Raw genomic sequence first — 10,368 nt, 5'->3', positions numbered from 1 at the left:
GTTTTTAACTCTTCTGAAATGGGTCATAAATCCAAGCTAAACTCTAATTGATAGTTAAGTACTTTCCATGTATTTCAAAGAGTTCTAAAGAACAAGTTGGTGTAATTAAGTGGTAAATATTATGGCACACTACATTATCACTCTAGGTTATGTTATATAGCACATATAAGGCATTTTCATCCTAGATATTGAAGATGCCATACAAAGTGAGTCTGTAATTCAGATGTCTCAACAACAACTGTTTAAAAAGTGATTTTTGTTGCAGCTGAATTCAGAACCCAGAGCCCTTCTGATTATCCACTGCTTAGGCAGAATACAGGCAGAAGAGAAAGTGTTACTGTGTTTATGTGCTTCAACTCTCCCCTAAAAGGATTATTTCCAGGAGTGGGTAGGAAGACCAAGCCTACAGAAATCTTGGCAAACTCTTATTCAGGAGGACTATAGAGATTTCATGGATCTTGCTGTTGTTTGCCAGGAGGTATTACCTTCCTCCAAATTCCATTCATGCAGCTGGTTTCCTCTTTTCTCCTGGGGTAAACTTCACAGTAAATATACACATCAATTAGTGCCATGCGGAACATTTCTTCATTCCAGGTGACGATTAGCCTATAATCTGCAATGAGGAAGGAGTCGGTCATAAAAATTGAATGCAGGCTCAGTCGTCACAGTGCTGGGTTCAAATCCTGATTCTGTCTTAGCAGCAGTGTAACCTTGAGTCAGTCTTAAGTTCCTCATTCATAAAATAGTGCAGAAGATAAAAAAAAATACATACCCATTGTTCACCATCTCGTTTCATTAGTATCCCCATCAAATGCACCCCGAAGCTCTCATAAGATCTGGATGGACCTCTAACTGGCCTTTGGAACAGTCTGTGAATTTCCTTTCCCATGGCAGCTAAAGGATCGCATTTCTCTCTAAAAGTTAATACCTTACACTCAGTGTAATACCTTATACTCTCATCTAATGTTTGACCCATCAAAACCTAAGCAAAGGCTCAGAAGTCAGACAGCCAGTTTCTCAGATGTCCCATCAGACAGCTGTATGCAGTTGCTTAGACAGTGGTCAATGATGACCAGGTGTTGTTGCCAACCTCATTCACTGAGCAGCTTCTCATCTTCTCAATTAGACTGGGAGTTTTCTGACTACAGGCTCTAGCAGTCTCATAGGTCCTTGTATCCCTCTGGGTACTAAGTGCAACACAGTACTTTGAAAATAACAGATTCTCAGCAAATGTTTGTGGTTTGGTTATTTTGAGAAAGAGTTCTGGGGTGTTTATAACAAAACAGGTTCAGATTGAAGAAACAGGTTCAAAACAGGCCTATAAAGGCTTTCTCAAGGAGAATTCTGTTTGGTCAGTAATGTAGTAACAGCTCATTTTTCTTTTCTTTTCCTTTGTTTTTTCACTCTGGCCCTGTCTCAACTATACTAGTTTAAAATACCTTTAATTGGTTTTTATCATATTTGAAAGTGCAATAAATTCTCATTAAAAATAAGGCTAGGTACACCTGAAACTAACACAACATTGTAAATCAACTATACTTCAATGAAAATTTAAAAAAAAAAGTCTACATAGATGGGCTTTCCCCATTTTCCACATACCTGTTAGAAAATGATTGCTAATACTTTGGAACATACTCTTCCAAGTTGTTTTATTTATTTATGTTTTTGATGCACGTATTAACACTTATTATTATTTCATAGGAACATGGTTACACTGTTCATTGTCTTTTGGAACTTGCTTTTTTTCATTTAACAATGCATTGTGAATGTTCCTCCATGTCAACACACACTTCATTCTTTTTTAGAGCTGCATAGTACAAGTTTCTTGTGATCCAACTATTCATTATCACTATCTGAAGCCCTGTAGTTGCTAAGTTGTATAGGAAAGCAGAAATAGGTCATAACAGGAAAATATCCACTAATGAACTGGTCACTTACTAAATTAGTCCCTACTCAAATAGCCCTCCCGATTTAATACCAGCATTTATCCCCACTCAGCCAATTTTGCTGATTGTAGATGTTATAAACATCCAACAATACAATGTAAATAAAATGCATTTCAGCTGCCATGCAAAATTGCTAATCTTGCAAAAGATGCAGGATTTTATGAAGTCATTGAAAGTGATTCTGGAGAACTTCTCCATAACAAAATGAGTATACGGCAGTGTTAGACCAGTTAACAATTAAAGATGAGAAAAACAACAAGGATGATAAGAGGATAAGTTCTTCAAAAGGAAAATTATTTGAATATCAAAGGATTAAGAGAGGCTCTCAGGAAAATTGATGAAGCCCTCACATCTTTTTTCAAAATGACCTTTGTATGATTCTGCTATAAAAGTCAGTGTGAAGTAAAGTGTGTCAAAATTTGCTATCAAGTAATTTTGCTAGAAAAATTAAGCCCCTCACCAAATCAACACTTGATTTATCCTTTGTTTATTCTAAAAATTAGAGCATAGTTGCAATTAGAGTTGTTATATGTATATCTTCAAAGATAAATCATATTTAAAGATAAGATAATCTTTAATTTTTTCAAAACAAAGTCTCAATCAAAACCTTTTTTTTCATTCTTCATTTTACAATGCTAAACTCTATTTATTACTTTTGCAGCTTTCATCAGCCATATAATGGCAAACAAAAGAAACAGACGCTGAAAATAAGGCTCCTAATAGACTAATCAGATTCCCTACTTCTGTCTCCATGAGATATTTAGAGGCAGGACAGGCCACTTTGCAAGAAGTGAAGCCCCAGGGTGGTTGGATAATTCACGGGAGGGAATAGGCCTTAAGAAAGGAGACAGGCAGTGGACTTCCTCTGGCACTAATCCGGCACATTGATGTTTGGGCCTAATGTAATTTGAAAAAAATAAAAAAGATGTAACCTTATTTGTGTCCAAGCTGGTAAAGCAAGTTATACCAGTTAAATGTGGGTATATCAGGATTTATTTTTAGCAGTTACCTACTCACTGATATTTGGGTTGTTTCCAATTTTTTGCTACTAGAACCGATGTGGCAATGCACAACTTGGTGCACTTGTATAAGCATCTCTGTAAGAAGAATTCCTAGAAGTGAAATTCCAGGGCTTGGCAAAAGATTTAACATTAAAAATGTTAATAGGCATTAGCAAATTGTCCTGCCATTTAATGCCACCTACAGTATCGGAGAATGCCTGTTTCTCCACACCCTTCACAAAGGGACTACTATCACTTTTTTGCCAATCTGATTGCAAAAACACGCTATGTCCATTGTTGTTTTCATTTTCAATAATATAAATTCTTGATGTGCAAGATAAACATTGCTTACTGCCTGCTTAGAATCTTTAGAAAGAGCCTCATTATAGACTCTGGAAAATCTGCATGAGAGATGCAGGGAGAGATCATCTCAGCCCTGGTAATGAATGGGCAGGAGCTAAAAAAATGAGCTTACCATGCATTCATCTGTTTAAAAAATCTCGTTTTGAAACTATTATAGTCATTGCTCACACAGGGTAAAGTGTTTATAGTCAGTAATAGAAGATGGAGATAACCTTTTTTTTGCAAATTCCTGATTGCAGGACTGTGAGTTCCTTTACAGATTTTAAAATATGTGAACAGGTGAGGTCAGTAGATCCTGAAACTAGATGCCTGATGTTATCCAAACCCATACTCTTTCCATTAGGATTTTGGCCAAAGAAAGTGGCTGCATTCTAAGTGAAAATTTCTTAGGTATATGGAGGACCTAAAAAAGAAACAAAAAATATCCACTAGAGTGTGCATTTGTCACAACCCATCAAATGGTAAATTAAGATGTGTGCATTTCACTGTGTGCAAATTTTACATAGGAAAGAAACCATAGAGTCCTCAAAAAATTAAGCATAGAGTTACCTTACAATCCAGCAATTCTACTTCTGTAAATATACCTAAAAAAAATGAAAGCAGGGACTTGAACAGATAACTGTACACTCAGGTTCACAGCAGCATTATTCACAATAGGCAAAAGGTGGAAGCAACCAGCTGTCCACTGATGGATGAAATGATAAACAAAATGTGCTATGTACATACAACAGAATATTATTCACCCTGAAGAAGGAAGTTCGGACACATGCTACAATGTGGATGAAACTTGAAGACACTATGCTAAGTGAAATAAGCCTGTCACAAAAAGACAAATATTATATGATTCCATTTATATGGGTACCTTAAATAGTCAAATTCATAGAGACAGAAAGTAGGGTGGTGGTTGCCAAGGGCTAGTGGGAAGGGAGAGTGGGGATTTACTGTCTAAGGGTGTAGAGTTTCAGTTGGGGAAAATGAAAAGTTCTGGAGATGGATGTGGTGATGATTGCGCAACAAGGTGAACGTACTTCATGCTACCAAACTGTATACTCACATATGGTTCAAATGCTAAATTTTATGTTATGGATATGTTACCGCACTAAAAAAATGTTTTAAAATCCAAAAACAAATATTGAACTCTAATGATAGGCATGCTGAAGTGTCTGGGGGTGAAATGTACTGATGTCTTTAACTTATTTTGAAAGGTATCAAGAAATGAAGATGAATTGACAGATTGATAGAGGAACGAATGAATATGTGATACAGTAAATATAGCAAATGTAAAATGTAAATGTATGGGTGTTCACTGTGCCATTCTTCCAACTTTTCTGTATGAAAGTTTTCTTAATAAAATGTTTGGGGGAAATGATCTAGGCTAAAAAAATAACTAGCAAATGAAGGACTCTTTTCACCACAAATTCACATTTTGCTTTTGTTAATTATGGAGAATAATTTTGCCGCGGAGAGATCTTCAAGCAGATTTAAAGAAATAGGACTTATTTTTTTGTTTGTTTTTAATAACGGTGAGACAGAAACATTTATTAAACAAGTATGGGACAGGTATTGATTCACAAGTGACTCCATGATATTAAAAAAAGAACTCAATATCGCCAAAGTTGATAAGCATCTCTGTATATCAAAGGTAAGAATCATGGTTCAGCTTTTTCTTCCATTTGTAGGATTTGAGCATGTGCAGAGGGAAAGAACCCCAGCCTACTCAGTCAAATGGAAAAGGTGACATAAATAGATTGGCTATGATGACATGCAACTCTACAGTGTTTGAGAGACTGGAGGTCCTCCTGATAAATACTAGCTCATTGCAGAAGTATAGCAGATTATAAATAGCAGCTCTTCATCTCCTCATAGAAACATTTTAGAGAGCTCTACATTCCTTTTCTTCGGTTCATTAAAAAGTAAACAGAGAGAGATGGCCTTCGTTTCTGGGATCTCTACATTGCAGCAGAGGCAGTTTTTATAATTAGAGAAACATGTGATCATCCTATCCAATAACATTCTTATTGCAGTGAAGTAAACATCCAAAGTTTCAGAGGGGCAAACTCAGTGCCTACAGGGGCAGGAAAGTAACCCCAATGAGTAACACAGGCCAGTCCAAGAAGGAATTGTGACCTCCTAGAGAACGCTTATCCTGACTAAAAAAGGAGTCCATGACTCAGTGGTAGCCAACTGGCCCAAGATAGCCAGATACATCAGTTTTTTACGAGCAGTCTGAAATCCATGTTTTTATGTGAAATCTTCCAAAATTAAATGCAGGCAACAAATTCAAATGTTTTCAACAATACTGTGTGGGTCAAACAAAACGCTTTTTTGACTTCTGGGGTCTATAGGTTGGCTCCCCAAATGTGACCTCTAATGTATGTGTATAGGATGGGGTAGTCCAATACTCTTTGGTGCTAAAATTCAGTAGAATTCAGATCTAGCAATGTTTCAACTCTTTGGGATTATATGCTTACACCCACTGTCCTCAGTTTCTCCCTTGTAAATGTGGAATATGAGTTGTTCAGGTCTTTACCACTTTCCATAGAAAACAAACATTTGACCACTGCAATGTTTGCAAAATTCACACAGTAAAAGTGTCTGGAAAACGTGCTTTGTGTCATGAACCTCTTGTGTCCCCCCAATGAGGTGAATTGACAAAAATATATAATTCATGGAGTCCTCAACTTACTCACGTGTAAAAATCCCCATTACGTGTTTGAAACTAGAAAAATATTCTCCCATAGGATGATAGCTACCATTGAATGAGTGCTGTCTCTGGATCATTTACTGTCTGAGGCCCCTTATATATTTAGCTTTAAATTTTTTTACATTATTCTCCCAACTTTACAGATGAGGAAAGAATGGGCCCAGAATAGCTGCATGACTTGCCAAGCTGGTAAGTGTCAGAGCCAGGAATCGAGAACACATGAGCATCAGGCCCCAAGCCCTGCTGTTCTTAATTCTTCATCACCATAGTACCTATGATTGGTGTTCTACCTGGTGCTAAGGCAGTCTGAACAGGCTGCAATGTACTACTATATCCATAATGTACTTGTAGAACTATATTCTTTTCTTTTTTTTTGGTACGTAGGCCTCTCACTGTTGTGGCCCCTCCCGCTGCGGAGCACAGGTTCCGGACGCGCAGGCTCAGCGGCCATGGCTCACGGGCCCAGCCGCTCCGCGGCATGTGGGATCTTCCCGGACCGGGGCACGAACCCATGTCCCCTGCATCGGCAGGCGGACTCTCAACCACTGCGCCACCAGGGAAGCCCAGAACTATATTCTTAATACTCAACTTCCAACAGAACCCATCCTCAGGTATGATTATGCTTCTTTTTTATTTACTTCCCTTGCTTTTATATAGGAAAAATATGTTTAGTTACCCAGGTGATGCATAGATACATTCTCAGTGTGAAATATCCAAACAACACAGCAGCCTACGAGGCAGGAAGGAAAATTCCCCTTGGCTTTCTCCTCCAACACTGATCCCTCTCCCTCTCCAATCTCTGCCTCTAACACTGTTAATAGCATGGCTTCTTTCTTCCAGACTTTTCCTATGCATTTCCATACATACATGTACATATATAAATATGCATGGAGCTATGTTTCTATGGTAAAGACATTCAGAATTCCACCTTGGGATGTCAGCACACTTTTCTCTTGCAGCCCTGGCAACTTCCCCAGCTCCAAGTCAAGGTTGGGAGGGTCTGGCGTGAGGTGGGGAGGGAGATGCCTGAATTAGTTATCTCCTGCTACATAACAAACCACCCCACAGTTTATCAGCACAAAACAACGAACGTTCATTATCTCCCAGTTTCTGAGGGTCAGGAATCCAGGAGCATTCTAGCAAGATGGTTCCAGCTCAGGGTCTCTCAGGAGGCAGCATTCAAGATGTCAATTGGGGCTGCAGTCATTTTGAGGGTTCATTGGGGTTGGAAGATTCACTCCCGATTTGGCTCATTCAATGGTTGTTGGCTGGAAGGCCTCAGTTTTTCGTTGGCTGTTGAGAGGAATCCACAGTTTCTTGCCATGAGGTCTGCTCCATAGAGCTGTTTGGGCGTTCTTATCACATAGCAGCTAGTTTTCCCCAGAGTGAGCAATCTACAATTCACGAGGGACAACAAGGAGGAAGTTGCAATGTCTTTTATGACCTGGTCTTGGAAGTCACAGACCATTGCGTCCACCAAATCCCATTCATTAGAAGCCAGTCTTTACATCCAGCCCACACTCAAGGGTATGGGGGTCAGGCTCCACCTTTTGAAGAAAGGAATGTCAAAGAACTTGTGGACATATTTTCCAACCACCTCCAGGGCCATTTTGTGGGGGACCAAAAAAAAGGACCAAGGCAGAGTCTAAGGTCAGGGCAGAATCTTCTGAGTAACAGGGAGGAGGGGAGAGGTGCAGAGATAATGAGGCAGCAGGGTGGTGAGAGGTGGAATAGCATGGCTGGCGATCCTGGCTGCACATTAGAATCACCTGGGGAAATTTCAAAAGTCCTCCTGCCCTGGTCCCCACTACAGATCAATGAAATCCGTATTTCTGAGATGGAGGCCCAGGTATAAATAATGTTTAACAGCTCTTCAAGTGCAGCCTGAGTTGTCAACCATGTAAAGGCAGAGGTGCTGGAGTCCAGCTGAGTCTGGGCTCCAGTCCAAACTATGCCAATTAAGTATCCTGTGATCTTAGGCAAGTTAATTAGCTTTTCTGTGCCTCATCTGTAAAATGGGGATATTAATAGTACTTCCTCATGGGGGTGTTGTGAGGATCACCTGGGTTAATAACCCATGTAAATTCCTTGAACAGTTCCCTGCACAGTAAGTGCTGGGTAAATGTTACTATTGTGATTATTAGTAGCATTTGCTGGATTTTTCCTCCCCCTTTCCAAGTGCCTAAACCCCGAGAGGCGTGTGTCTTCCTGTGCCCCACCCTCCTCCTTTTCCCTTGAGAGGAAAGTACATATACTCTTCAGCATCCTGCTCAGTCTCAACAAGCCCTGCTGGCCCTCAGGTAAGCTGGGGAGCTGAGCTGTTACCCCGAAATGGTGGACGTAGACATAGAAGAACCTCCTGCCTGTCGGGAGGTGGCAGGAGAAAGGAGCCCTCGGGGTGGGAGAGGAAGGGAAATGCCCCTCTGCCTCACAGGGAATTGAGAGACAACATATTATATGTCACATGCCTTGCAGTTCCTTCAAGAAGCCTTTCCTGATCTCTATTTCTCTGAACACCTACAATATCAACACAGTCCCTAAATTACCTGCTGCCATGTATCTGCTGTCTGTGTTTTCTTTCCTTCACCCAGTAAGTTCTTTTAGAGACGAGAACTTTGTCTTCTGGGAGAAGTATCAGTAAATGGAAGGAGGGGAAGATGAGGAAGGAAAAAGGGATGTCTTGTTTGGATTATAGATACCTCTGTAAGCTTTAGAAACTTACATGTGTGTATTTGGAAATGTACTCTGTTTCTTTAACTCTCTCTTCTTTTCCCCTCACACCCCTACAACACCCCTTCCTCTAACCACCATTTTCACGGAAAAATAGCACGAGTCTTCTTTCTCCTGCTTTTACAGCAGAGGTTAATAAATTGTCACGATTACAGGGTATTCCCAGCTGATACTGATGAGGCAGGTACAGACGTAAACTAATGGGTTATTTCCTATAAAGAAATGTGTTTTCCAAGCATAAAAGCACTACTCTGTGGTAAAGTAGATTTAGTTTTTTCAAGCCTGCTAAGATAGAAGTTGAGGGGTGGGGGAGGATAAAGAATAAAATAATTAAACTATAAAGCTAAACTATAAACAACTATAGGATTGTTGACGGAAGTCCTACACAAATTTTTTCCCTGTTCAACATTAAAATAGTAATAATTTGAATAGAATGTATCTCCATTCACTGCTTTTTAAAAACAAAATCCCTCTATTCTGCAAGTTTATAATTTGAATCTTAAAAGTTAAAAATCTTTTAAATAAAATATATTAAGCAAAAACATAGTTAAAGCCCCTGCTGTTTGTTAAGTGTGCTTTTATAGTAAATGTGGATGACAAAGGAGAACATGGTATTAATAGTTAAAACTGCGACAGTAAAGGGCCTAATTTCAGTGGCACTTGGGCTTAGTTTTCTAATATAGACGCGAACATGATAGCTAAAAATTCTGAGAAGGTGAGACCTGATCTCGTGTATACCAGTGGTATCAATACATGCTATCTTGTTAGCAAGCATCTAGATGCTAGAAAGAGGTCACCCTAGATTCTGATTTCTCCTCAGTTCATTCATTTCTGCCAATGCAGGGAATCCTGGAATTTAAGCCTTATAAGCTAGAAATATAATCAGCCCTAAACCTAGGAATTATTCTAGAGAAGTATGGCCTGGATGGTTAAGGTTATAATAACTGTTACTTACATAAATAGCTGATTTTACTGTTCTGGTTAAATGATTCCCATGTGTCCTTCTGAAACTTTCTGCAGTCATTCTTCATTGACTGCCATCTCAGCTATTTGAGAAGAAAAAAATGATGTACTCAAGCCTTCTTCATCAATGAGCTCAGCCAATAACCCAATAGAGGGTTCAGTGGGCACCACTGACCTTCCCAGGAAAGCTACCAGCCTGAAAATGGAGAAAACATGGCACAGAGACACTGCAGTAAAATTCAAGAGACTAAAATAAACTCAGTGAGCCTGCCTGGTTGCTAAACACTGAATACATTTAAGTGCTATTTCGACAAGAGAGCATGGCGGCTTTTTAAGAATTTCATTTTTAAAACTCTAGTACGATTTTGTTCTTCTAACAGCATCATCCTGTGTCTGTGTTTGTTCCCAGTGAGGTCATTATTAAGTGAATTGAATTATTGTTCTGTTCAAATGACCTGTGAATTCAACAACGTGAGCCGAGCCCCAGCAAGAAATGTTTTATGTATTATTGGGAGATGGCCATCTGTGGCACAAACCGGGCCTCCCAACATGCAGAAATGTTGGGAGATAGTTTATGTTCAGTTTTATCTATGATCAGAATTCCATTTATAAGCTTTTTTTCATCCACTTGTCAACACTGTTCACTATAGCAACACTGAAA

The 10,368-nt window shown here is 39.3% G+C and overlaps 1 long non-coding RNA gene across 1 annotated transcript; it reads right to left on the bottom strand.

The window, feature by feature from the left end:
• Nucleotides 1-589: 589 nt before the first annotated feature.
• LOC138842605 (uncharacterized) lies at nt 590-9,791 on the bottom strand. The gene is made up of 3 exons (XR_011377307.1): nt 9,700-9,791; nt 3,860-3,894; nt 590-613 (listed from the first exon to the last, which is right to left on the bottom strand). It is a non-coding gene; the product is annotated as an uncharacterized lncRNA (long non-coding RNA).
• Nucleotides 9,792-10,368: the final 577 nt, after the last annotated feature.

The sequence above is a fragment of the Globicephala melas genome, chromosome 3 (genome assembly GCF_963455315.2).
Source record: "Globicephala melas chromosome 3, mGloMel1.2, whole genome shotgun sequence".
NCBI lineage: Eukaryota > Metazoa > Chordata > Mammalia > Artiodactyla > Delphinidae > Globicephala > Globicephala melas.
Note: the sequence above shows the minus strand (reverse complement) of the source record. Positions and strands in the feature narration are given on the sequence as shown.